A 25,536-nucleotide genomic window follows, 5' to 3' on the forward strand; every position below is an offset into this window, starting at 1 on the left:
CACATTATTCGCAGTTGTTCCTTGTGGGTTCTAAATTTTCTTTCAGTTCCAAGGTTCTTGATGATTCCAAAAGTTGTCGCAATGTGTGACTGATACATGGAGGTCGTCGTAGCACTATTTATGTTTCATAAATATTTAACATGTGGTATATGCAACGCAGAGGCATTGTGAGCCACAAAATTTTTCGTGACTGTGGCATTTGAATGTAATAAGTCCCTTTAGCTTTGTAAATAAAGAACCTATCTCAACATTTCTATACTCGTTAGAGAAATGTGGGCCTCCTCCTCCCCTTACAGCCCTCCTTCCCTCACCGAATGAGCTCTCTGCGGCACTTACGACCTACGCAACCGTCCTAAACACGCCTTGTAATGACATATGCCACTGCAAATGATACTCCCTAACACATTACTCGCAGTTGTTCCTTGTGGGTTCTAAATTTTCTTTCAGTTCCAAGGATCTTGATGATTCCAAAAGTTGTCGCAATGTGTGACTGATACATGGAGGTCGTCGTAGCACTATTTATGTTTCAGAAATATTTAACAAGTGGTATATGCAACGCAGAGGCATTGTGAGCCACAAAATTTTTCGCCACTGTGGCATTTGAGTGTAATAAGTCCCTTTAGCTTTCTAAATAAAGATCCTATCTCAACATTTCTATACTCGTTAGAGAATTGTGGGCCTCCTCCTCCCCTTACAGACCTCCTTCCCTCTCTGAATGAGCCTTCTGCGGCAATTGCGAACTTGCCACCGTCCTAAACACGCGTTTTTATGACATATGCCACTGCAAATGATACTTCCTAACACATTATTCGCAGTTGGTCCTTGTGGGTTCTAAATTTTCTTTCAGTTCCAAGGATCTTGATGATTCCCAAAGTTGCCGCAATGTTTGACTGTTACATGGAGGTCGTCGTAGCACTATTTATGTTTCAGAAACATTTAACAAGTGGTATATGCAACGCAGAGGCATTGTGAGACACAAAATTTTTCGTCCCTGTGGCAGTTGAATGTAATAAGTCCCTTCAGCTTTGTAAATAAAGGACCTATGTCAACATTGCTATACTCGTTAGAGAATTGTGGGCCTCCTCCTCCCCTTACAGCCCTCCTTCCCTCTCCGAATGAGCCTTCTGCGGCAATTGCGAACTTGCCACCGTCCTAAACACGCGTTTTTATGACATATGCCACTGCAAATGATACTTCCTAACACATTATTCGCAGTTGTTCCTTGTGGGTTCTAAATTTTCTTTCAGTTCCAAAAATCTTGATGATTCTAAAAGTTGTCGCAATGTGTGACTGATACATGGAGGTCGTCGTAGCACTAGTTATGTTCCAGAAATATTTAACAAGTGGTATATGCAACGCAGAGGCATTGTGAGCCACAAAATTTTTCGTCACTGTGGCATTTGAATGTAATAAGTCCCTTTAGCTTTGTAAATAAAGAACCTATCTCAACATTTCTATACTCATTAGAGAAATGTGGGCCTCCTCCTCCCCTTACAGCCCTCCTTCCCTCTCCGAATGAGCTCTCTGCGGCACTTACGACCTACGCAACCGTCCTAAACACGCCTTTTTATGACATATGCCAATGCAAATGATACTTCCTAACACATTATTCGCAGTTGTTCCTTGTGGGTTCCAAATTTTCTTTCAGTTCCAAGGATCTTGATGATTCCAAAAGTTGTCGCAATGTGTGACTGATACATGGAGGTCGTCGTAGCACTATTTATGTTTCAGAAATATTTAACAAGTGGTATATGCAACGCAGAGGCATTGTGAGCCACAAAATTTTTCGTCACTGTGGCATTTGAATGTAATAAGTCCCTTTAGCTTTGTAAATAATGGACCTATCTCAACATTTCTATACTCGTTTGAGAAATGTGGGCCTAATCCTCCCCTTACAGCCCTCCTTCCCTCTCCGAATGAGCCTTCTGCGGCAATTGCGATCTTGGCACCGTCCTAAACACGCGATTTTATGACATATGCCATTGCAAATGATACTTCCTAACACATTATTCGCAGTTGGTCCTTGTGGGTTCTAAATTTTCTTTCAGTTCCAAGGATCTTGATGATTCCCAAAGTTGCCGCAATGTGTGACTGTTACATGGAGGTCGTCGTAGCACTATTTATGTTTCAGTAACATTTAACAAGTGGTATATGCAACGCAGAGGCATTGTGAGCCACAAAATTTTTCGTCCCTGTGGCAGTTGAATGTAATAAGTCCCTTTAGCTTTGTAAATAAAGGACCTATGTCAACATTGCTATACTCGTTAGAGAATTGTGGGCCGCCTCCTCCCCTTACAGCCCTCCTTCCCTCTCCGAATGAGCCTTCTGCGGCAATTGCGAACTTGCCACCGTCCTAAACACGCGTTTTTATGACATATGCCACTGCAAATGATACTTCCTAACACATTATTCGCAGTTGGTCCTTGTGGGTTCTAAATTTTCTTTCAGTTCCAAGGATCTTGATGATTCCCAAAGTTGCCGCAATGTGTGACTGTTACATGGAGGTCGTCGTAGCACTATTTATGTTTCAGTAACATTTAACAAGTGGTATATGCAACGCAGAGGCATTGTGAGCCACAAAATTTTTCGTCCCTGTGGCAGTTGAATGTAATAAGTCCCTTTAGCTTTGTAAATAAAGGACCTATGTCAACATTGCTATACTCGTTAGAGAATTGTGGGCCTCCTCCTCCCCTTACAGCCCTCCTTCCCTCTCCGAATGAGCCTTCTGCGGCAATTGCGAACTTGCCACCGTCCTAAACACGCGTTTTTATGACATATGCCACTGCAAATGATACTTCCTAACACATTATTCGCAGTTGGTCCTTGTGGGTTCTAAATTTTCTTTCAGTTCCAAGGATCTTGATGATTCCCAAAGTTGCCGCAATGTGTGACTGTTACATGGAGGTCGTCGTAGCACTATTTATGTTTCAGTAACATTTAACAAGTGGTATATGCAACGCAGAGGCATTGTGAGCCACAAAATTTTTCGTCCCTGTGGCAGTTGAATGTAATAAGTCCCTTTAGCTTTGTAAATAAAGGACCTATGTCAACATTGCTATACTCGTTAGAGAATTGTGGGCCTCCTCCTCCCCTTACAGCCCTCCTTCCCTCTCCGAATGAGCCTTCTGCGGCAATTGCGAACTTGCCACCGTCCTAAACACGCGTTTTTATGACTTATGCCACTGCAAATGATACTTCCTAACACATTATTCGCAGTTGTTCCTTGTGGGTTATAAATTTCCATTCAGTTCCAAGGATCTTGATGATTCCAAAAGTTGTCGCAATGTGTGACTGATACATGGAGGTCGTCGTAACACTATTTATGTTTCAGAAATATTTAGCAAGTGGTATATGCAACGCAGAGGCATTGTGAGCCACTAAATTTTTCGTCACTGTGGCAGTTGAATGTAATAAGTCCCTTTAGCTTTGTAAATAAAGGACCTATCTCAACATTTGTATACTCGTTAGAGAATTGAGGGCCTCCTCCTCCCCTTACAGACCTCCTTCCCTCTCTGAATGAGCCTTCTGCGGCAATTGCGAACTTTCCACCGTCCTAAACACGCGTTTTTATGACATATGCTACTGCAAATGATACTTCCTAACACATTATTCGCAGTTGGTCCTTGTGGGTTCTAAATTTTCTTTCAGTTCCAAGGATCTTGATGATTCCAAAAGTTGACGCAATGTGTGACTGATACATGGAGGTCATCGTAGCACTATTTATGTTTCAGAAACATTTAACAAGTGGTAAATGCAACGCAGAGGCATTGTGAGCCACAAAATTTTTCGTCACTGTGGCATTTGAATGTAAGAAGTCCCTTTAGCTTTGTAAATAAAGAACCTATCTCAACATTTCTGTACTCGTTAGAGAAATGTGGGCCTCCTCCTCCCCTTACAGCCCTCCTTCGCTCTCCGAATGAGCTCTCTGCGGCAAGTACGACCTACGCAACCGTCTTAAACGCGCCTTTTTATGACATATGCCACTGCAAATGATACTTCCTAACACATTGTTCGCAGTTGTTCCTTGTGGGTTCTAAATATCCTTTCAGTTCCAAGGATCTTGATGATACCAAAAATTGTTGCAATGTGTGACTGATATATGGAGGTCGTCGTAACACTATTTATGTTTCAGAAATATTTAGCAAGTGGTATATGCAACGCAGAGGCATTGTGAGCCACTAAATTTTTCGTCACTGTGGCAGTTGAATGTAATAAGTCCCTTTAGCTTTGTAAATAAAGGACCTATCTCAACATTTTTATACTCGTTAGAGAATTGTGGGCCTCCTCCTCCCCTTACAGCCCTCCTTCCCTCTCCGAATGAGCCTTCTGCGGCAATTGCGAACTTGCCACCGTCCTAAACACGCGTTTTTATGACATATGCCACTGCAAATAATATTTCCTAACACATTATTCGCAGTTGTTCCTTGTGGGTTCTAAATTTCCATTCAGTTCCAAGGATCTTGATGATTCCAAAAGTTGTCGCAATGTGTGACTGATACATGGAGGTCATCGTAGCACTATTTATGTTTCAGAAATATTTAACAAGTGGTATGTGCAACGCAGAGGCATTGTGAGCCACAAAATTTTTCGTCACAGTGGCATTTGAATGTAATAAGTTCCTTTAGCTTTGTAAATAAAGAACCTATCTTAACATATCTGTACTCGTTAGAGAAATGTGGGCCTCCTCCTCCCCTTACAGCCCTCCTTCGCTTTCCGAATGAGCTCTCTGCGGCAGTTACGACCTACGCAACCGTCCTAAACACGCCTTTTTATGACATATGCCACTGCAAATGATACTTCCTAACACATTATACGCAGTTGGTCCTTGTGGGTTCTAAATTTTCTTTCAGTTCCAAGGATCTTGATGATTCCAAAAGTTGTCGCAATGTGTGACTGATACATGGAGGTCGTCGTAGCACTATTTATGTTTCAGAAACATTTAACAAGTGGTAAATGCAACGCAGAGGCATTGTGAGCCACAAAATTTTTCGTCACTGTGGCAGTTGAATGTAATAAGTCCCTTTAGCTTTGTAAATAAAGGACCTATGTCAACATTTCTATACTCGTTAGAGAATTGTGGGCCTCCTCCTCCCCTTACAGCCCTCCTTCCCTCTCCGAATGAGCCTTCTGCGGCAATTGCGAACTTGCCACCGTCCTAAACACGCGTTTTTATGACATATGCCACTGCGATTGATACCTCCTAACACATTATTCGCAGTTGTTCCTTGTGAGTTCTAAATTTCCATTCAGTTCCAAGGATCTTGATGACTCCAAAAGTTGTCGCAATGTGTGACTGATACATGGAGGTCGTCGTAGCACTATTTATGTTTGAGAAATATTTAACAAGTGGTATATGCAACGCAGAGGCATTGTGAGCCACAAAATTTTTCGTCACTGTGGCATTTGAATGTAATAAGTCCCTTTAGCTTTGTAAATAAAGAACCTATCTCAACATTTCTGTACTCGTTAGAGAAATGTGGGCCTCCTCCTCCCCTTACAGCCCTCCTTCGCTCTCCGAATGAGCTCTCTGCGGCAAATACGACCTACGCAACCGTCTTAAACACGCCTTTTTATGACATATGCCACTGCAAATGATACTTCCTAACACATTATTCGCAGTTGTTCCTTGTGGGTTCTAAATTTTCTTTCAGTTCCAAGGATCTTGATGATTCCAAAAGTTGTCGCAATGTGTGACTGATACATGGAGGTCGTCGTAGCACTATTTATGTTTCAGAAATATTTAACAAGTGGTATGTGCAACGCAGAGGCATTGTGAGCCACAAAATTTTTCGTCACTGTGGCATTTGAATGTAATAAGTTCCTTTAGCTTTGTAAATAAAGAACCTATCTCAACATTTCTGTACTCGTTAGAGAAATGTGGGCCTCCTCCTCCCCTTACAGCCCTCCTTCGCTTTCCGAATGAGCTCTCTGCGGCAGTTACGACCTACGCAACCGTCCTAAACACGCGTTTTTATGACATATGCCACTGCAAATGATAGTTCCTAACACATTATTCGCAGTTGTTCCTTGTGGGTTCAAAATTTTTTTCAGTTCCAAGGATCTTGATGATTCCAAAAGTTGTCGCAATGTGTGACTGATACATGGAGGTCGTCGTAGCACTATTTATGTTTGAGAAATATTTAACAAGTGGTATATGCAACGCAGAGGCATTGTGAGCCACAAAATTTTTCGTCACTGTGGCATTTGAATGTAATAAGTCCCTTTAGCTTTGTAAATAAAGAACCTATCTCAACATTTCTATACTCGTTAGAGAAATGTGGGCCTCCTCCTCCCCTTACAGCCCTCCTTCCCTCTCCGAATGACCTCTCTGCGGCCCTTACGACCTACGCAACCGTCCTAAACACGCCTTTTTATGACATATGCCACTGCAAAAGACACTTCCTAACACATTATTCGCAGTTGTTCCTTGTGGGTTCTAAATTTTCTTTCAGTTCCAAGGATCTTGATGATTCCAAAAGTTGTCGCAATGTGTGACTGATACATGGAGGTCGTCGTAGCACTATTTATGTTTCAGAAATATTTAACAAGTGGTATATGCAACGCAGAGGCATTGTGAGCCACAAAATTTTTCGTCACTGTGGCAGTTGAATGTAATAAGTCCCTTTAGCTTTGTAAATAAAGGACCTATCTCAACATTTTTATATTCGTTAGAGAATTGTGGGCCTCCTCCTCCCCTTACAGCCCTCCTTCCCTCTCCGAATGAGCCTTCTGCGGCAATTGCGAACTTGCCACCGTCCTAAACACGCGTATTTATGACATATGCCACTGCAAATGATATTTCCTAACACATTATTCGCAGTTGATCCTTGTGGGTTCTAAATTTCCATTCAGTTCCAAGGATCTTGATGATTCCAAAAGTTGTCGCAATGTGTGACTGATACATGGAGGTCGTCGTAGCACTATTTATGTTTCAGAAACATTTAACAAGTGGTATATGCAACGCAGAGGCATTGTGAGCCACAAAATTTTTCATCCCTGTGGCAGTTGAATGTAATAAGTCCCTTTAGCTTTGTAAATAAGGGACCTATGTCAACATTTCTATACTCGTTAGAGAATTGTGGGCCTCCTCCTCCCCTTACAGCCCTCCTTCCCTCTCCGAATGAGCCTTCTGCGGCAATTGCGAACTTGCCACCGTCCTAAACACGCGTTTTTATGACATATGCCACTGCAAATGATATTTCCTAACACATTATTCGCAGTTGTTCCTTGTGGGTTCTAAATTTCCATTCAGTTCCAAGGATCTTGATGATTCGCAAAGTTGTCGCAATGTGTGACTGATACATGGAGGTCATCGTAGCACTATTTATGTTTCAGAAATATTTAACAAGTGGTATGTGCAACGCAGAGGCATTGTGAGCCACAAAATTTTTCGTCACAGTGGCATTTGAATGTAATAAGTTCCTCTAGCTTTGTAAATAAAGAACCTATCTTAACATATCTGTACTCGTTAGAGAAATGTGGGCCTCCTCCTCCCCTTACAGCCCTCCTTCGCTTTCCGAATGAGCTCTCTGCGGCAGTTACGACCTACGCAACCGTCCTAAACACGCCTTTTTATGACATATGCCACTGCAAATGATACTTCCTAACACATTATTCGCAGTTGTTCCTTGTGGGTTCTAAATTTTCTTTGAGTTCCAAGGATCTTGATGATTCCAAAAGTTGTCGCAATGTGTGACTGATACATGGAGGTCGTCGTAGCACTATTTATGTTTCAGAAATATTTAACAAGTGGTATATGCAACGCTGAGGCATTGTGAGCCACAAAAATTTTCGCCACTGTGGCATTTGAGTGTAATAAGTCCCTTTAGCTTTCTAAATAAAGAGCCTATCTCAACATTTCTATACTCGTTAGAGAATTGTGGGCCTTCTCTTCCCCTTACAGCCCTCCTTCCCTCTCCGAATGAGCTCTCTGCGGCAGTTACGACCTACGCAACCGTCCTAAACACGCCTTTTTATGACATATGCCACTGCAAATGATACTTCCTAACACATTATTCGCAGTTGTTCCTTGTGGGTTCTAAATATCCTTTCAGTTCCAAGGATCTTGATGATACCAAAAATTGTTGCAATGTGTGACTGATATATGGAGGTCGTCGTAACACTATTTATGTTTCAGAAATATTTAGCAAGTGGTATATGCAACGCAGAGGCATTGTGAGCCACTAAATTTTTCGTCACTGTGGCAGTTGAATGTCATAAGTCCCTTTAGCTTTGTAAATAAAGGACCTATCTCAACATTTCTGTACTCGTTAGAGAATTGTGGGCCTCCTCCTCCCCTTACAGCCCTCCTTCCCTCTCTGAATGAGCCTTCTGCGGCAATTGCGAACTTGCCACCGTCCTAAACACGCGTTTTTATGACATATGCCACTGCAAATGATACTTCCTAACACATTATACGCAGTTGGTCCTTGTGGGTTCTAAATTTTCTTTCAGTTCCAAGGATCTTGATGATTCCAAAAGTTGTCGCAATGTGTGACTGATACATGGAGGTCGTCGTAGCACTATTTATGTTTCAGAAACATTTAACAAGTGGTAAATGCAACGCAGAGGCATTGTGAGCCACAAAATTTTTCGTCACTGTGGCAGTTGAATGTAATAAGTCTATTTAGCTTTGTAAATAAAGGACCTATGTCAACATTTCTATACTCGTTAGAGAATTGTGGGCCTCCTCCTCCCCTTACAGCTATCCTTCCCTCTCCGAATGAGCTCTCTGCGGCAAATACGACCTACGCAACTGTCTTAAACACGCCTTTTTATGACATATGCCACTGCAAATGATACTTCCTAACACATTATTCGCAGTTGTTCCTTGTGGGTTCTAAATTTTCTTTCAGTTCCAAGGATCTTGATGATTCCAAAAGTTGTCGCAATGTGTGACTGATACATGGAGGTCGTCGTAGCACTATTTATGTTTCAGAAACATTTAACAAGTGGTATATGCAACGCAGAGGCATTGTGAGCCACAAAATTTTTCGTCACTGTGGCAGTTGAATGTAATAAGTCCCTTTAGCTTTGTAAATAAAGGACCTATCTCAACATTTTTATACTCGTTAGAGAATTGTGGGCCTCCTCCTCCCCCTACAGCCCTCCTTCCCTCTCCGAATGAGCCTTCTGCGGCAGTTACGACCTACGCAACCGTCCTAAACACGCCTTTTTATGACATATGCCACTGCAAATGATACTTCCTAACACATTATTCGCAGTTGTTCCTTGTGGGTTCTAAATTTTCTTTGAGTTCCAAGGATCTTGATGATTCCAAAAGTTGTCGCAATGTGTGACTGATACATGGAGGTCGTCGTAGCACTATTTATGTTTCAGAAATATTTAACAAGTGGTATATGCAACGCAGAGGCATTGTGAGCCACAAAATTTTTCGTCACTGTGGCAGTTGAATGTAATAAGTTCCTCTAGCTTTGTAAATAAAGAACCTATCTTAACATATCTGTACTCGTTAGAGAAATGTGGGCCTCCTCCTCCCCTTACAGCCCTCCTTCGCTTTCCGAATGAGCTCTCTGCGGCAGTTACGACCTACGCAACCGTCCTAAACACGCCTTTTTATGACATATGCCACTGCAAATGATACTTCCTAACACATTATTCGCAGTTGTTCCTTGTGGGTTCTAAATTTTCTTTGAGTTCCAAGGATCTTGATGATTCCAAAAGTTGTCGCAATGTGTGACTTATACATGGAGGTCGTCGTAGCACTATTTATGTTTCAGAAATATTTAACAAGTGGTATATGCAACGCTGAGGCATTGTGACCCACAAAAATTTTCGCCACTGTGGCATTTGAGTGTAATAAGTCCCTTTAGCTTTCTAAATAAAGAGCCTATCTCAACATTTCTATACTCGTTAGAGAATTGTGGGCCTTCTCTTCCCCTTACAGCCCTCCTTCCCTCTCCGAATGAGCTCTCTGCGGCAGTTACGACCTACGCAACCGTCCTAAACACGCCTTTTTATGACATATGCCACTGCAAATGATACTTCCTAACACATTATTCGCAGTTGTTCCTTGTGGGTTCTAAATATCCTTTCAGTTCCAAGGATCTTGATGATACCAAAAATTGTTGCAATGTGTGACTGATATATGGAGGTCGTCGTAACACTATTTATGTTTCAGAAATATTTAGCAAGTGGTATATGCAACGCAGAGGCATTGTGAGCCACTAAATTTTTCGTCACTGTGGCAGTTGAATGTCATAAGTCCCTTTAGCTTTGTAAATAAAGGACCTATCTCAACATTTCTGTACTCTTTAGAGAATTGTGGGCCTCCTCCTCCCCTTACAGCCCTCCTTCCCTCTCTGAATGAGCCTTCTGCGGCAATTGCGAACTTGCCACCGTCCTAAACACGCGTTTTTATGACATATGCCACTGCAAATGATACTTCCTAACACTTTATACGCAGTTGGTCCTTGTGGGTACTAAATTTTCTTTCAGATCCAAGGATCTTGATGATTCCAAAAGTTGTCGCAATGTGTGACTGATACATGGAGGTCGTCGTAGCACTATTTATGTTTCAGAAACATTTAACAAGTGGTAAATGCAACGCAGAGGCATTGTGAGCCACAAAATTTTTCGTCACTGTGGCAGTTGAATGTAATAAGTCTATTTAGCTTTGTAAATAAAGGACCTATGTCAACATTTCTATACTCGTTAGAGAATTGTGGGCCTCCTCCTCCCCTTACAGCCCTCCTTCCCTCTCCGAATGAGCCTTCTGCGGCAATTGCGAACTTGCCACCGTCCTAAACACGCGTTTTTATGACATATGCCACTGCGATTGATACCTCCTAACAGATTATTCGCAGTTGTTCCTTGTGAGTTCTAAATTTCCATTCAGTTCCAAGGATCTTGATGACTCCAAAAGTTGTCGCAATGTGTGACTGATACATGGAGGTCGTCGTAGCACTATTTATGTTTGAGAAATATTTAACAAGTGGTATATGCAACGCAGAGGCATTGTGAGCCACAAAATTTTTCGTCACTGTGGCATTTGAATGTAATAAGTCCCTTTAGCTTTGTAAATAAAGAACCTATCTCAACATTTCTGTACTCGTTAGAGAAATGTGGGCCTCCTCCTCCCCTTACAGCCCTCCTTCCCTCTCCGAATGAGCTCTCTGCGGCAAATACGACCTACGCAACCGTCTTAAACACGCCTTTTTATGACATATGCCACTGCAAATGATACTTCCTAACACATTATTCGCAGTTGTTCCTTGTGGGTTCTAAATTTTCTTTCAGTTCCAAGGATCTTGATGATTCCAAAAGTTGTCGCAATGTGTGACTGATACATGGAGGTCGTCGTAGCACTATTTATGTTTCAGAAACATTTAACAAGTGGTATATGCAACGCAGAGGCATTGTGAGCCACAAAATTTTTCGTCACTGTGGCAGTTGAATGTAATAAGTCCCTTTAGCTTTGTAAATAAAGGACCTATCTCAACATTTTTATACTCGTTAGAGAATTGTGGGCCTCCTCCTCCCCCTACAGCCCTCCTTCCCTCTCCGAATGAGCCTTCTGCGGCAATTGCGAACTTGCCACCGTCCTAAACACGCGTTTTTATGACATATGCCACTGCAAATGATATTTCCTAACACATTATTCGCAGTTGATCCTTGTGGGTTCTAAATTTCCATTCAGTTCCAAGGATCTTGATGATTCCAAAAGTTGTCGCAATGTGTGACTGATACATGGAGGTCATCGTAGCACTATTTATGTTTCAGAAATATTTAACAAGTGGTATGTGCAACGCAGAGGCATTGTGAGCCACAAAATTTTTCGTCACTGTGGCATTTGAATGTAATAAGTTCCTTTGGCTTTGTAAATAAAGAACCTATCTCAACATTTCTGTACTCGTTAGAGAAATGTGGGCCTCCTCCTCCCCTTACAGCCCTCCTTCGCTTTCCGAATGAGCTCTCTGCGGCAGTTACGACCTACGCAACCGTCCTAAACACGCCTTTTTATGACATATGCCACTGCAAATGATACTTCCTAACACATTATTCGCAGTTGTTCCTTGTGGGTTCAAAATTTTTTTCAGTTCCAAGGATCTTGATGATTCCAAAAGTTGTCGCAATGTGTGACTGATACATGGAGGTCGTCGTAGCACTATTTATGTTTGAGAAATATTTAACAAGTGGTATATGCAACGCAGAGGCATTGTGAGCCACAAAATTTTTCGTCACTGTGGCATTTGAATGTAATAAGTCCCTTTAGCTGTGTAAATAAAGAACCTATCTCAACATTTCTATACTCGTTAGAGAAATGTGGGCCTCCTCCTCCCCTTACAGCCCTCCTTCCCTCTCCGAATGAGCTCTCTGCGGCCCTTACGACCTACGCAACCGTCCTAAACACGCCTTTTTATGACATATGCCACTGCAAAAGATACTTCCTAACACATTATTCGCAGTTGTTCCTTGTGGGTTCTAAATTTTCTTTCAGTTCCAAGGATCTTGATGATTCCAAAAGTTGTCGCAATGTGTGACTGATACATGGAGGTCGTCGTAGCACTATTTATGTTTCAGAAATATTTAACAAGTGGTATATGCAACGCAGAGGCATTGTGAGCCACAAAATTTTTCGTCACTGTGGCAGTTGAATGTAATAAGTCCCTTTAGCTTTGTTAATAAAGGACCTATCTCAACATTTCTATACTCGTTAGAGAAATGTGGGCCTCCTCCTCCCCTTACAGCCCTCCTTCCCTCTCCGAATGAGCCTTCTGCGGCAATTGCGAACTTGCCACCGTCCTAAACACGCGTTTTTATGACATATGCCACTGCAAATGATACTTCCTAACACATTATTCGCAGTTGTTCATTGTGGGTTCTAAATTTTCTTTCAGTTCCAAGGATCTTGATGATTCCCAAAGTTGTCGCAATGTGTGACTGATACATGGAGGTCGTCGTAGCACTATTTATGTTTCAGAAACATTTAACAAGTGGTATATGCAACGCACAGGCATTGTGAGCCACAAAATTTTTCACCCCTGTGGCAGTTGAATGTAATAAGTCCCTTTAGCTTTGTAAATAAGGGACCTATGTCAACATTTCTATACTCGTTAGAGAATTGTGGGCCTCCTCCTCCCCTTACAGCCCTCCTTCCCTCTCCGAATGAGCCTTCTGCGGCGATTGCGAACTTGCCACCGTCCTAAACACGCGTTTTTATGACATATGCCACTGCAAATGATACTTCCTAACACATTATTCGCAGTTGTTCCTTGTGGGTACTAAATTTCCTTTCAGTTCCAAGGATCTTGATGATTCCAAAAGTTGTCGCAATGTGTGACTGATACATGGAGGTCGTCGTAGCACTATTTATGTTTCATAAATATTTCACATGTGGTATATGCATCGCAGAGGCATTGTGAGCCACAAAATATTTCGTGACTGTGGCATTTGAATGTAATAAGTCCCTTTAGCTTTGTAAATAAAGAACCTATCTCAACATTTCTATACTCGTTAGAGAAATGTGGGCCTCCTCCTCCCCTTACAGCCCTCCTTCCCTCTCCGAATGAGCCCTCTGCGGCACTTACGACCTACGCAACCGTCCTAAACACGCCTTTTTATGACATATGCCACTGCAAATGATACTTCCTAACACATTATTCGCAGTTGTTCCATGTGGGTTCTAAATTTTCTTTCATTTCCAAGGATCTTGAGGATTCCAAAAGTTGTCGCAATGTGTGACTGATACATGGAGGTCGTCGTAGCACTATTTATGTTTCAGAAATATTTAACAAGTGGTATATGCAACGCAGAGGTATTGTGAGCCACAAAATTTTTCGCCACTGTGGCATTTGAGTGTAATAAGTCCCTTTAGCTTTGTAAATAAAGAGCCTATCTCAACATTTCTATACTCGTTAGAGAATTTTGGGCCTCCTCCTCCCCTTACAGCCCTCCTTCCCTCTCCGAATGAGCTCTCTGCGGCACTTACGACCTACGCAACCGTCCTAAACACGCCTTTTTATGACATATGCCACTGCAAATGATACTTCCTAACACATTATTCGCAGTTGTTCCTTGTGGGTTGTAAATTTCCTTTCAGTTCCAAGGATCTTGATGATTCCAAAAATTGTTGCAATGCGTGACTGATATATGGAGGTCGTCGGAACACTATTTATGTTTCAGAAATATTTAGCAAGTGGTATATGCAACGCAGAGGCATTGTGAGGCACAAAATTTTTCGTCACTGTGGCAGGTGAATGTAATAAGTCCCTTTAGCTTTGTAAATAAAGGACCTATCTCAACATTTCTATACTCGTTAGAGAAATGTGGGCCTCCTCCTCCCCTTACAGCCCTCCTTCCCTCTCGGAATGAGCCTTCTGCGGCAATTGCGAACTTGCCACCGTCCTAAACACGCGTTTTTATGACATATGCCACTGCAAATGATACTTCCTGACACATTACTCGCAGTTGTTCGTTGTGGGTTCTAAATTTACTTTCAGTTCCAAGGATCTTGATGATTCGCAAAGTTGTCGCTAGGTGTGACTGATACATGGAGGTCGTCGTAGCACTATTTATGTTTCAGAAACATTTAACAAGTGGTATATGCAACGCAGAGGCATGGTAAGCCACAAAATTTTTCGTCCCTGTGGCAGTTGAATGTAATAAGTCCCTTTAGCTTTGTAAACAAAGGACCTATGTCAACATTTCTATACTCGTTAGAGAATTGTGGGCCTCCTCCTCCCCTTACAGCCCTCCTTCCCTCTCCGAATGAGCCTTCTGCGGCAATTGCGAACTTGCCACCGTCCTAAACACGCGTTTTTATGACATATGCCACTGCAGATGATACTTCCTAACACATTATTCGCAGTTGTTCCATGTGGGTTCTAAATTTTCTTTCATTTCCAAGGATCATGACGATTCCAAAAGTTGTCGCAATGGGTGACTGATACATGGAGGTCGTCGTAGCACTATTTATGTTTCAGAAATATTTAACAAGTGGTATATGCAACGCAGAGGCATTGTGAGCCCTAAAATTTTTCGCCACTGTGGCATTTGAGTGTAATAAGTCCCTTTAGCTTTGTAAATAAAGAGCCTATGTCAACATTTCTATACTCGTTAGAGAATTGTGGGCCTCCTCCTCCCCTTACAGCCCTCTTTCCCTCTCCGAATGAGCCTTCTGCGGCAATTGCGAACTTGCTACCGTCCTAAACACGCGTTTTTATGACATATGACACTGCAAATGATACTTCCTAACACATTATTCGCAGTTGTTCCTTGTGAGTTCTAAATTTCCATTCAGTTCCAAGGATCTTGATGATTCCAAAAGTTGTCGCAATGTGTGACTGATACATGGAGGTCGTCGTAGCACTATTTATGTTTGAGAAATATTTAACAAGTGGTATATGCAACGCAGAGGCATTGTGAGCCACAAAATTTTTCGTCACTGTGGCATTTGAATGTAATAAGTCCCTTTAGCTTTGTAAATAAAGAACCGATCTCAACATTTCTGTACTCGTTAGAGAAATGTGGGCCTCCTCCTCCCCTTACAGCCCTCCTTCGCTCTCCGAATGAGCTCTCTGCGGCAAATACGACCTACGCAACCGTCTTAAACACGCCTTTTTATGACATATGCCACTGCAAATGATACTTCCTAACACATTATTCGCAGTTGTTCCTTGTGGGTTCTAAATTTTCTTTCAGTTCCAAGGATCTTGATGATTCCAAAAGTTGTCGTAATGTGTGACTGATACATGGAGGTCGTCGTAGCACTATTTATGTTTCAGAAATATTTGACAAGTGGTATATGCAACGCAGAGGCATTGTGAGCCACAATTATTTTCGCCACTGTGGCATTTGAATGTAATAAGTCCCTTTAGCTTTGTAAATAAAGAACCTATCTCAACATTTCTATACTCGTTAGAGAAATGTGGGCCTCCTCCTCCCCTTACAGCCCTCCTTCCCTCTCCGAATGAGCTCTCTGCGGCACTTACGACCTACGCAACCGTCCTAAACACGCCTTTTTATGACATATGCCACTGCAAATGATACTTCCTAACACATTATTCGCAGTTGTTCCTTAAGGGTTCTAAATTTTCTTTCAGTTCCAAGGATCTTGATGATTCCAAAAGTTGTCACAATGTGTGACTGATACATGGAGGTCGTCGTAGCACTATTTATGTTTCAGAAATATTTAACAAGTGGTATATGCAACGCAGAGGAATTGTGAGCCACAAAATTTTTCGTCACTGTGGCATTTGAATGTAATAAGTCCCTTTAGCTTTGTAAATAAAGAACCTATCTCAACATTTCTATACACGTTAGAGAAATGTGAGCCTCCTCCTCCCCTTACAGCCCTTATTCCCTCTCCGAATGAGCTCTCAGCGGCCCTTACGACCTACGCAACCGTCCTAAACACGCGTTTTTATGACATATGCCACTGCAAATGATACTTCCTAACACATTATTCGCAGTTGTTCCTTGTGGGTTCTAAATTTTCTTTCAGTTCCTAGGATCTTGATGATTCCAAAAGTTGTCGCAATGTGTGACTGATACATGGAGGTCGTCGTAGCACTATTTATGTTTCAGAAATATTTAACAAGTGGTATATGCAACGCAGAGGCATTGTGAGCCACAAAATTTTTCGTCACTGTGGCAGTTGAATGTATTAAGTCCCTTTAGCTTTGTAAATAAAGGACCTATCTCAACATTTCTATACTCGTTAGAGAAATGTGGGCCTCCTCCTCCCCTTACAGCCCTCCTTCCCTCTCCGAATGAGCCTTCTGCGGGAATTGCGAACTTGCCACCGTCCTAAACACGCGGTTTTATGACATATGCCACTGCAAATGATACTTCCTAACACATTATTCGCAGTTGTTCCTTGTGGGTTCTAAATTTTCTTTCAGTTCCAAAGATCTTGATGATTCCCAAAGTTGTCGCAATGTGTGACTGATACATGGAGGTCGTCGTAGCACTATTTATGTTTCAGAAATATTTAACAAGTGGTATATGCAACGCAGAGGCATTGTGAGCCACACAATTTTTCGTCACTGTGGCATTTGAATGTAATAAGTCCCTTTAGCTTTGTAAATAAAGAACCTATCTCAACATTTCTGTACTCGTTAGAGAAATGTGGGCCTCCTCCTCCCCTTACAGCCCTCCTTCGCTTTCCGAATGAGCTCTCTGCGGCAGATACGACTTACGCAACCGTCCAAAACACGCCTTTTTATGACATATGCCACTGCAAATGATACTTCCTAACACATTATTCGCAGTTGTACCTTGTGGGTTTTAAATTTTCTTTCAGTTCCAAGGATCTTGATGATTCCAAAAGTTGTCGCAATGTGTGACTGATACATGGAGGTCGTCGTAGCACTATTTATGTTTCAGAAAAATTTAAGAAGTGGTATATGCAACGCAGAGGCATTGTGAGCCACAAAATTTTTCGTCACTGTGGCATTTGAATGTAATAAGTCCCTTTAGCTTTGTAAATAAAGAACCTATCTCAACATTTCTATACACGTTAGAGAAATGTGGGCCTCCTCCTCCCCTTACAGCCCTCCTTCTCTCTCCGAATGAGCTCTCTGCGGCCCTTACGACCTACGCAACCGTCCTAAACACGACTTTTTATGACATATGCCACTGCAAATGATACTTCCTAACACATTATTCGCAGATGTTCCTTGTGGGTTCTAAATTTTCTTTCAGTTCCAAGGATCTTGAGGATTCCAAAAGTTGTCGCAATGTGTGACTGATACATGGAGGCCGTCGTAGCACTATTTATGTTTCGGAAATATTTAACAAGTGGTATATCCAACGCAGAGGCATTGTGAGCCACAAAATTTTATCGCCACTGTGGCATTTGAATGTAATAAGTCCCTTTAGCTTTGTAAATAATGAACCTATCTCAACATTTCTATACTCGTTAGAGAAATGTGGGCCTCCTCCTCCCCTTGCAGCCCTACTTCCGTCTCCGAATGACCCTTCTGCGGCAATTGCGAACTTGCCACCGTCCTAATTACGCGTTTTTATGACATATGCCACTGCAAATGATACTTCCTAACACATTATTCGCAGTTGTTCCTTGTGGGTTCTAAATTTTCTTTCAGTTCCAAAGATCTTGATGATTCCAAAAGTTGTCGCAATGTGTGACTGATACATGGAGGTCGTCGTAGCACTATTTATGTTTCAGAAACATTTAACATGTGGTATATGCAACGCAGAGGCATTGTGAGCCACTAAATTTTTCTACCCTGTGGCAGTTGAATGTAATAAGTCCCTTTAGCATTGTAAATAAAGGACCTATGCCAACATTTCTATACTCGTTAGAGAATTGTGGGCCTCCTCCTCCCCTTACAGCCCTCCTTCCCTCTCCGAATGAGCCTTCTGCGGCAATTGCGAACTTGCCACCGTCCTAAACACGCGTTTTTATGACATATGCCACTGCAAATGATACTTCCTAACACATTATTCGCAGTTGTTCCTTGTGGGTTCAAAATTTTCATTCAGTTCCAAGGATCTTGATGATTCCCAAAGTTGTCGCAATGTGTGACTGATACATGGAGGTCGTCGTAGCACTATTTATGTTTCAGAAATATTTATTAAGTGGTATATGCAACGCAGAGGCATTGTGAGCCACAATATTTTTCGTCACTGTGGCAGTAGAATGTAATAAGTCCCTTTAGCTTTGTAAATAAAGAACCTATCTCAACATTTCTGTACTCGTTAGGGAAATGTGGGCCTCCTCCTCCCCTTACAGCCCTCCTTCCCTCTCCGAATGAGCTCTCTGCGGCAGTTACGACCTACGCAACCGTCCTAAACACGCGTTTTTATGACATATGCCACTGCAAATGATACTTCCTAACACATTATTCGCAGTTGTTCCTTGTGGGTTCAAAATTTTCATTCAGTTCCAAGGATCTTGATGATTCCCAAAGTTGTCGCAATGTCTGACTGATACATGGAGGTCGTCGTAGCACTATTTATGTTTCAGAAATGTTTAACAAGTGGTATATGCAACGCAGAGGCATTGTGAGCCACAAAATTTTTCGTCACTGTGGCATTTGAATGTAATAACTCCCTTTAGCTTTGTAAATAAAGAACCTATCTCAACATTTCTATACTCGTTAGAGAAATGTGGGCCTCCTCCTCCCCTTACAGCCCTCCTTCTCTCTCCGAATGAGCTCTCTGCGGCCCTTACGACCTACGCAACCGTCCTAAACACGACTTTTTATGACATATGCCACTGCAAATGATACTTCCTAACACATTATTCGCAGTTGTTCCTTGTGGGTTCTAAATTTTCTTTCAGTTCCAAGGATCTTGAGGATTCCAAAAATTGTCGCAATGTGTGACTGATACGTGGAGGTCGTCGTAGCACTATTTATGTTTCAGAAATATTTAACAAGTGGTATATGCAACGCAGAGGCATTGTGAGCCACAAAATTTTTCGTCACTGTGGCAGTAGAATGTAATAAGTCCCTTTAGCTTTGTAAATAAGGAACCTATCTCAATATTTCTGTACTCGTTAAGGAAATGTGGGCCTCCTCCTCCCCTTACAGCCCTCCTTCCCTCTCCGAAAGAGCTCTCTGCGGCAGTTACGACCTACGCAACCGTCCTAAACACGCCTATTTATGACATATGCCACTGCAAATGATACTTCCTAACACATTATTCGCAGTTGTTCCATGTTGGTTCTAAATTTTCTTTCAGTTCCAAGGATCTTGATGATTCCAAAAGTTGTCGCAATGTCTGACTGATACATGGAGGTCGTCGTAGCACTATTTATGTTTCAGAAATATTTAACAAGTGGTATATGCAACGCAGAGGCATTGTGAGCCACAAAATTTTTCGTCACTGTGGCATTTGAATGTAATAAGTCCCTTTAGCTTTGTAAATAAAGAACCTATCTCAACATTTCTATACTCGTTAGAGAAATGTGGGCCTCCTCCTCAACTTACAGCCCTCCTTCCCTCTCCGAATGAGCTCTCTGGGGCCCTTACGACCTACGCAACCGTCCTAAACACGACTTTTTATGACATATGCCACTGCAAATGATACTTCCTAACACATTATTCGCAGTTGTTCCTTGTGGGTTCTAAATTTTCTTTCAGTTCCAAGGATCTTGAGGATTAAAAAAGTTGTCGCAATGTGTGACTGATACATGGAGGTCGTCGTAGCACTATTTATGTTTCAGATATATTTAACAAGTGGTATATGCAACGCAGAGGCATTGTGAGCCACAAAATTTTTCGTCACTGTGGCAGTTGAATGTAACAAGTCCCTTTAGCTTTGTAAATAAAGGATCTATCTCAACATTTCTATACTCGTTAGAGAATTGTGGGCCTCCTCCTCCCCTTACAGCCCTCCTTCCCTCTCCGATTGAGCCTTCTGCGGCAATTGCGAACTTGCCACCGTCCTAAACACGCGTTTTTATGACATATGCCACTGCAAATGATACTTCCTAACACATTATTCGCAGCATTTCCTTGTGGGTTCTAAATTTTCTTTCAGTTCCAAGGATCTTGATGATTCCAAAAGTTGTCGCAATGTGTGACTGATACATGGAGGTCGTCGTAGCACCATTTATGTTTCAGAAATATTTAACAAGTGGTATATTCAACGCAGAGGCATTGTGAGCCACAAAATTTTTCGTCACTGTGGCAGTAGAATGTAATAAGTCCCTTTAGCTTTGTAAATAAGGAACCTATCTCAATATTTCTGTACTCGTTAAGGAAATGTGGGCCTCCTCCTCCCCTTACAGCCCTCCTTCCCTCTCCGAAAGAGCTCTCTGCGGCAGTTACGACCTACGCAACCGTCCTAAACACGCCTTTTTATGACATATGCCACTGCAAATGATACTTCCTAACACATTATTCGCAGTTGTTCCATGTTGGTTCTAAATTTTCTTTCAGTTTTAAGGATCTTGATGATTCCAAAAGTTGTCGCAATGTCTGACTGATACATGGAGGTCGTCGTAGCACTATTTATGTTTCAGAAATATTTAACAAGTGGTATATGCAACGCAGAGGCATTGTGAGCCACAAAATTTTTCGTCACTGTGGCATTTGAATGTAATAAGTCCCTTTAGCTTTGTAAATAAAGAACCTATCTCAACATTTCTATACTCGTTACAGAAATGTGGGCCTCCTCCTCAACTTACAGCCCTCCTTCCCTCTCCGAATGAGCTCTCTGGGGCCCTTACGACCTACGCAACCGTCCTAAACACGACTTTTTATGACATATGCCACTGCAAATGATACTTCCTAACACATTATTCGCGGTTGTTCCTTGTGGGTTCTAAATTTTCTTTCAGTTCCAAGGATCTTGAGGATTAAAAAATTGTCGCAATGTGTGACTGATACATGGAGGTCGTCGTAGCACTATTTATGTTTCAGATATATTTAACAAGTGGTATATGCAACGCAGAGGCATTGTGAGCCACAAAATTTTTCGTCACTGTGGCAGTTGAATGTAACAAGTCCCTTTAGCTTTGTAAATAAAGGATCTATCTCAACATTTCTATACTCGTTAGAGAATTGTGGGCCTCCTCCTCCCCTTACAGCCCTCCTTCCCTCTCCGATTGAGCCTTCTGCGGCAATTGCGAACTTGCCACCGTCCTAAACACGCGTTTTTATGACATATGCCACTGCAAATGATACTTCCTAACATATTATTCGCAGTTGGTCCTTGTGGGTTCTAAATTTTCTTTCAGTTCCAAGGATCTTGATGATTCCAAAAGTTGTTGGAATGTGTGATTGATACATGGAGGTCGTCGTAGCACTATTTATGTTTCAGAAATATTTAACAAGTGGTATATGCAACGCAGAGGCATTGTGAGACACAAAATTTTTCGTCACTGTGGCATTTGAATGTAATAAGTCCCTTTAGCTTTGTAAATAATGAACCTATCTCAACATTTTTATACTCGTTAGAGAAATGTGGGCCTCCTCCACCCCTTACAGCCCTCCTTCCCTCTCCGAATGACCCCTCTGCGGCAATTGCGAACTTGCCACCGTCCTAAACACGCGTTTTTATGACATATGCCACTGCAAATGATACTTCCTAACACATTATTCGCAGTTGTTCCTTGTGGGTTCTAAATTTTCTCTCAGTTCCAAGGATCTTGATGATTCCAAAAGTTGTCGCAATGTGTGACTGATACATGGAGGTCGTCGTAGCACTATTTATGTTTCAGAAATATTTAACAAGTGGTATATGCAACGCAGAGGCATTGTGAGCCACAAAATTTTTCGTCACTGTGGCAGTTGAATGTAATAAGTCCCTTTAGCTTTGTAAATAAAGAACCTATCTCAATATTTCTGTACTCGTTAGGGAAATGTGGGCCTCCTCCTCCCCTTACAGCCCTCCTTCCCTCTCCGAATGAGCTGTCTGCGGCACTTACGACCTACGCAACCGTCGTAAACACGCCTTTTTATGACATATGCCACTGCAAATGATACTTCCTAACACATTATTCGCAGCATTTCCTTGTGGGTTCTAAATTTTCTTTCAGTTCCAAGGATCTTGATGATTCCAAAAGTTGTCGCAATGTGTGACTGATACATGGAGGTCGTCGTAGCACCATTTATGTTTCAGAAATATTTAACAAGTGGTATATGCAACGCAGAGGCATTGTGAGCCACAAAATTTTTCGTCACTGTGGCATTTGAATGTAATAAGTCCCTTTAGCTTTGTAAATAAAGAACCTATCTCAACATTTATATACTCGTTAGAGAAATGTGGGCCTCCTCCCCCCCTTACAGCCCTCCTTCCCTCTCCGAATGAGCTCTCTGCGGCCCTTACGACCTACACAACCGTCCTAAACACGCCTTTTTATGACATATGCCACTGCAAATGATACTTCCTAACACATTATTCGCAGTTGTTCCTTGTGGGTTCTAAATTTTCTTTCAGTTCCAAGGATCTTGGTGATTCCAAAAGTTGTCGCAATGTGTGACTGATACATGGAGGTCCTCGTAGCACTATTTATGTTTCAGAAATATTTAAGAAGTGGTATATGCAACGCAGAGGCATTGTGAGCCACAAAATTTTTCGTCACTGTGGCAGTTGAATGTAATAAGTCCCTTTAGCTTTGTAAGTAAAGAACCTATCTCAATATTTCTGTACTCGTTAGCGAAATGTGGGCCTCCTCCTCCCCTTACAGCCCTCCTTCCCTCTCCGAATGAGCTGTCTGCGGCAGTTACGACCTACACAACCGTCCTAAACACGCCTTTTTATGACATATGCCACTGCAAATGATACTTCCTAACACATTATTCGCAGCATTTCCTTGTGGGTTCTAAATTTTCTTTCAGTTCCAAGGATCTTGATGATTCCAAAAGTTGTCGCAATGTGTGACTGATACATGGAGGTCGTCGTAGCACTATTTATGTTTCAGAAATATTTAACAAGTGGTATATGCAACGCAGAGGCATTGTGAGCCACAAAATTTTTCGTCACTGTGGCATTTGAATGTAATAAGTCCCTTTAGCTTTGTAAATAAAGGACCTATCTCAACATCTCTATACTCGTTAGAGAATTGTGGGCCTCCTCCTCCCCTTACAGCCCTCCTTCCCTCTCCGATTGAGCCTTCTGCGGCAATTGCGAACTTGCCACCGTCCTAAACACGCGTTTTTATGACATATGCCACTGCAAATGATACTTCCTAACATATTATTCGCAGTTGGTCCTTGTGGGTTCTAAATTTTCTTTCAGTTCCAAGGATCTTGATGATTCCAAAAGTTGTTGCAATGTGTGACTGATACATGGAGGTCGTCGTAGCACTATTTATGTTTCAGAAATATTTAACAAGTGGTATATGCAACGCAGAGGCATTGTGAGCCACAAAATTTTTCGTCACTGTGGCATTTGAATGTAATAAGTCCCTTTAGCTTTGTAAATAAAGAACCTATCTCAACATTTCTATACTCGTTAGACAAATGTGGGCCTCCTCCTCCCCTTACAGCCCTCCTTCCCACTCCGAATGAGCTCTCTGCGGCCCTTACGACCTACGCAACCGTCCTAAACACGCCTTTTTATGACATATGCCACTGCAAATGATACTTCCTAACACATTATTCGTAGTTGTTCCTTGTGGGTTCTAAATTTTCTTTCAGTTCCAAGGATCTTGATAATTCCAAAAGTTGTCGCAGTGTGTGACTGATACATGGAGGTCGTCGTAGCACTATTTATGTTTCAGAAATATTTAACAAGTGGTATATACAACGCAGAGGCATTGTGAGCCACAAAATTTTTCGTCACTGTGGCAGTTGAATGTAATAAGTCCCGTTAGCTTTGTAAATAAAGGACCTATCTCAACATTTCTATACTCGTTAGAGAATTGTGGGCCTCCTCCTCCCCTTACAGCCCTCCTTCCCTCTCCGAATGAGCCTTCTGCGGCAATTGCGAACTTGCCACCGTCCTAAACACGCGTTTTTATGACATATGCCACTGCAAATGATACTTCCTAACACATTATTCGCAGTTGGTCCTTGTGGGTTCTAAATTTTCTTTCAGTTCCAAGGATCTTGATGATTCTCAAAGTTGTCGCAATGTGTGACTGATACATGGAGGTCGTCGTAGCACTATTTATGTTTCAGAAACATTTAACAAGTGGTATATGCAACGCAGAGGCATTGTGAGCCACAAAATTTTTCGTCCCTGTGGCAGTTGAATGTAATAAGTCCCTTTAGCATTGTAAATAAAGGACCTATATCAACATTTCTATACTCGTTAGAGAATTGTGGGCCTCCTCCTCCCCTTATAGCCCTCCTTCCCTCTCCGAATGAGCCTTCTGCGGCAATTGCGAACTTGCCACCGTCCTAAACACGCGTTTTTATGACATATGCCACTGCAAATGATACTTCCTAACACATTATTCGCAGTTGTTGCTTGTGGGTTCTAAATTTTCATTCAGTTCCAAGGATCTTGATGATTCCAAAAGTTGTCGCAATGTGTGACTGATACATGGAGGTCGTCGTAGCACTATTTATGTTTCAGAAATATTTAACAAGTGGTATATGCAACGCAGAGGCATTGTGAGCCACAAAAGTTTTCGTCACTGTGGCAGTAGAATGTAATAAGTCCCTTTAGCTTTGTAAATAAAGAACCTATCTCAACATTTCTGTACTCGTTAGGGAAATGTGGGCCTCCTCCTCCCCTTACAGCCCTCCTTCCCTCTCCGAATGAGCTCTCTGCGGCAGTTACGACCTACGCAACCGTCCTAAACACGCCTTTTTATGACATATGCCACTGCAAATGATACTTCCTAACACATTATTCGCAGTTGTTCCTTGTGGGTTCTAAATTTTCTTTCAGTTCCAAGGATCTTGATGATTCCAAAAGTTGTCGCAATGTCTGACTGATACATGGAGGTCGTCGTAGCACTATTTATGTTTCAGAAATATTTAAGAAGTGGTATATGCAACGCAGAGGCATTGTGAGCCACAAAATTTTTCGTGACTGTGGCAGTTGAATGTAGTAAGTCCCTTTAGCTTTGTAAATAAAGAACCTATCTCAATATTTCTGTACTCGTTAGGGAAATGTGGGCCTCCTCCTCCCCTTACAGCCCTCCTT

The sequence above is a fragment of the Schistocerca serialis genome, chromosome 2 (genome assembly GCF_023864345.2).
Source record: "Schistocerca serialis cubense isolate TAMUIC-IGC-003099 chromosome 2, iqSchSeri2.2, whole genome shotgun sequence".
Taxonomy (NCBI): domain Eukaryota; kingdom Metazoa; phylum Arthropoda; class Insecta; order Orthoptera; family Acrididae; genus Schistocerca; species Schistocerca serialis.